The following is a 4,599-nucleotide window of genomic DNA, read 5'->3' as shown; positions in this document are numbered from 1 at the left end:
CTTTATACTTACTTGTCAACCCTCCATTGTTGCTGAGCAGTGTTGAGTAGAAAAAGTCCCCCAAAGGTGGCACATTGCTTATGTCTTTGCATTGATGTTGTCTGGAAAAACCATAAAACTATTGTCTTACGTTGACACTGCGGGGGGCTTTTAAACTGTAGTGTGGTCAGTTTGTGTGGTCAAACCCTTTTTGAAATGGTTAATGGACTTCCAATACAGAACAGAGATGTTGTCACTTACATTTTTTTTTTTTTGTTAGATGACTCTATAAGTATAAAGTGATTTCATTGACGGTCTAGCCAGTCGGATACCATCCTAATTGCAAGATGGTCCTCAATTAAATCTTTAACTAAATTCCTTATATTTTTTACACTTCAACAATTGTCTGGCATCCAAGCTGAAAACCAAAAAACAAAGAATAGAAGAGATGGAAGTGACAAAAAACATGTTTATCACTCAGAAAAACAGGAGCAAATCAGCTTCTTTGTTCATAAAAGAGAGCTATCAGTCCAGCTTTTAGCTGAGTTGCTGTGGCTCCGTTTCATTGTTCGCCTACTAGCATTAGACTGGCCTTTCAAACTTTTCTGGAATGGTGTGAGCGCGGACGGAATTAATGAGATCAAGACGCCTACACAGTTGTGTTGATGAACACTAAATTTCATCACACTGAACTTGTCAGAGACCAATTTACGCTTGAAAAGTCATGAAGAATCGATTGTGCTTGATTCAAACACAAGTTCAAACTACAAGCAACTTTAAAGCTTCCCACACTGAAATGGTGCTTCTCGCAGCAGAAGTCAATTAGGTGGAGTCTCCTTTTCATCACTTCAGTTTGCAGCACCAGAACAATGAGGGAGGCAAAAAGAATAATCTTGTTTTCTTCAGGCAGGAGGTACAGGAGCATAAAATAATCGCAAACAGGAGACAATACTTGTGCTGAAGCCAGTCAAACTCCTGTTCCCAATTTTGTTCTTTTCTCATGGTTTGTTTTTGCGTATTGAGAATTACAGGCTGAGGTCCTGTGTAGTTTGAGAGTAATGTAATATCTTGTTTTATCAAATTATTATTTCATTATGTTGTCTTGTCTTCTCGTTTTTGTCTGAGCTGCAGGGAGACAAATTTCAGCTGGGTTAAACCTGCTTGGACAAACATGGTCATACTTACTTACATGTGCAAGTTAAAAAAAAAAAAACATTCAAAAGAAAAAGTAGTTTTTGTGGAACAGTTGATGTGCTTTTTGGGAAAGAAAAACCCAATTGGATGCAAGAATAAAAGGACAAAGTGCACGCAAAGAGAGCTTAATGCTGCTTATCGCAGAGCTCATATTTTCCTCTTGTGGTATACACACACACACACACACACACACACACACACACTCACAGGAGTCCAGGCCTTCAAACACAGCAGCATTGGTGTGTGGTGCATTGAGAGAGGCGTCAGGTCACTTAGGGTCGCAGTGGTAATGGCACAGGTTGGTAATGACTTTGGTCTGGACCAGAATTGGTAATAGGATTGGTCTGGATCAGAACTGACAAATTTGTCAGCAGCTGTGCAGCTCCTGGTCTCAGTGAGCACAGGATAAGCTCCAGAGACTGATACCCAAGCTCTCCACCCCGGCTCCATCTCTCTCCGGCCAAACCACAAGGTCAAAAAACAACTATACCTCAAAAAATTAGCAGTCACATGCGTTGCCTTTTTCCCATTAAATCTATTTAGGGTTGGGGTTTTTTGAGTTGGATTTATAATTTACAGATGATAAAGTTGTAACAACCTCCAAGTTTGTCCACATAATGTCATGCTGTGCTTTTTATGTTGTCTTAAATGATCTAGTGGGATAACATTTGATGAATGGCAGGAGTGAGGTGAAGCACCTGCGAATTTCAGATAACAAAAAAGTACATTAACTGACATAAGAAAGAGAATGTCAACTCTTACTAATTATCTTTCAGTTTGTCTCCAGTAATACTCTTTGAATGAATACATTTGTGCCTATCAGTAAATGTCCTTTTTGTGTTTTAATCTTTAAGCTCTGCTGGACCAGTTGCCCAATTGGCAATGTCAAATATCTGGCTGTGATCAGGCCTCCTGCATGAAAGCATTCACACACACACACACACACACACACACACACACACACACATGGAAGAGTTGCTGCCCTGCTGCGTGACAACCAGTCTCTTGGCTCTGTAATAATCACAGAGTAGCAGTACAGTAAAAACACACGTGGTTTACACTACATTTCTCCCAGCATCCATATGCACACACGCACACACACACACACACACACACAAAAACATCAGTGTGTGGGTTTCCACTTTGGGCATCAAACCACACTCTCTCAAGTTTTTGCCGTGGTTTTTCTTTCCTTCTCTCTCGTTTTATCGAGTATTGCCAGGGACCTTGTCCCAAACCCATATGCTGATGTTTTTACAAGACTTAGACACACACACACAAACACACACACACACAGACAGCACAGCACAGCACCCTGCATGTGGAGAGACCTAGCCCTGGGTGACCCACATGTTGGCCCAGGCAGGCAGCCAGGGTGGAGCTGATGGTGAACCTGGGCCAGCGCCTTATGATTTTAACTGCTGCCTTCACTGGACATTTACTGATGGAGACACCAACACAAATATGGTACATGCAAGTTCTTTAATCCACAGTCAGGAATAATTTTAAAGTGTTTTATACAATGTGTATAATTATAATAAAGTGTGTACTTATGTCTGTGTGTGTAGCACTTTCAGACCGGGGATTGAAATGTTTTCATAAAGGCTTTACATTTCTCCTGTACATTCCCAGCTGTTTGAGAAACTCAAAGTGAAGAGATCACAAATAATCTTACACTAGAAAGGACAATACCGCTGCTTACATTTTTTTAAATAGTCTTTATGAGTCACAAGTACTAAAATCCTTGAAATGAGAATAATCTTTTGAGTGTGAAACGCCACCTGTAGACATAACTTCAGACTCCATATATTTATAATGGTGGAGGATGATGTGAATGTGATGGCAAGTTCTTCATTACCCTGGGTCAAAAAACTGACAACAAACATCAAACTATGAGAGGAGAAATAGCACACACACATATTGCACATGCACATGTCTGTACAACGCGCACACACATACACACTCATATTTATACATCCACAGGCTCAAGCTTTCCTACCACAGAAATTGTGATGTCTAATGTGGCACCACCAGACCACTTTAAACACATTCCCCTATCTTACCGACAGCAGTGCATACCGTGGCTTGTATGTGTATATTTAGTGGTATTCAAGTGGTATACGCACGCATTAATAGTCATGGCCACATATGACCACACAGACACATGCACAAGAGGGACATATTTAAGACACATTAACAGTGTTTATGTGTGTGTGTGTGTGTGTGTGTGTGCGTGTGTGTGTGTGCGCAGTTTAACTGCATATAATCTCTTTGTCATGCAGACACATATGCCCACAAGCACACACATGCACAAACAACAACGGTTTCCTCATGCACTGTCCTGGGCTGCTCAGGGTCGGAGTGGAGCCCCTGGGTGATTTGTCAGTTTGAGCCATGCTGGGCCAGGAAACAGTCAAAGTTTGCTTTGGGTTCCAAAGGGACACACTCTGGACCCTTAAATTCCTGGCTATGGTATGCACTCTGCTTAAACCCTCTGGAGCTTCATCCCTTAAGTGTATGACACACATGTATACACTAACACAGATGAGAACTTAAACATACACATATGCAGAAAGAAGGTGTACATTTTTTAAAAAAAACCTTATGCACGCACACCCCCCTAGAACCGGTAATGAGTTTGTGACAGGTTCATCTTGAAAATCAAGGCCAGTTAGATCGGTCAAACTGTTATTTAAAATCCTGGCAAAATGTGCTGAAGGTTAAAACACAGACTTAATTTTTCACCCAAAATTATTATTTATTTCAGAATTAGACAGTTTATACAGATCAAGCTGTTTACATGAGGACTATACAAAATAAATTAATGCTGCAAGTCATCTGAATAGGACTTCAGAATTAAGGCGTGCACACCCTTTACATAACTTACTCTGATTTAACTCTATGATCATTTTTGAGGTCATTTGTGATGTTAAAAATTAAATAAAACATGTACTTTGGAGGAGCAGTATTCAAACATCTAGAAAACGTTGTTGCAATTTTTCTTTTCATTATTTTTTTCATTTGACACTTTATTCTGTTTCATTCAGTTTCTGCTTATTTCTATTTTGTATTTCAATTCATTATTTTTAAATGCACATTTTGTTTTTTTTGTTCTTATTTAAAACACTGTAAATTGCCATGTTATTGAAAGCTGTCGTACAGATAAGCTCACTATGCCTTGCAATCACTTTGTCAACACGCAATGTAGTTGCTTCTCTCAAAAATTTCAATCACTTAAGTAAATATAAATATCCAATGTAAAAAGCATAAAAGTAACGCATTGTATTTATTTTATTTTTGTGACATTTAGTGTCTTCTTAGAGGGGCTTTGCGCTTGTGCGTTCCCTACAGCCATGTGACTCAATTTCCCAGCAGGCTCTGCCAGGAGGATGGGTGTAGATCACGTGCGCGCTCAGCCAATAGCAT

The sequence above is a fragment of the Scatophagus argus genome, chromosome 4 (assembly GCF_020382885.2).
Source record: "Scatophagus argus isolate fScaArg1 chromosome 4, fScaArg1.pri, whole genome shotgun sequence".
Classification (NCBI taxonomy): domain Eukaryota; kingdom Metazoa; phylum Chordata; class Actinopteri; family Scatophagidae; genus Scatophagus; species Scatophagus argus.
Note: the sequence above shows the minus strand (reverse complement) of the source record.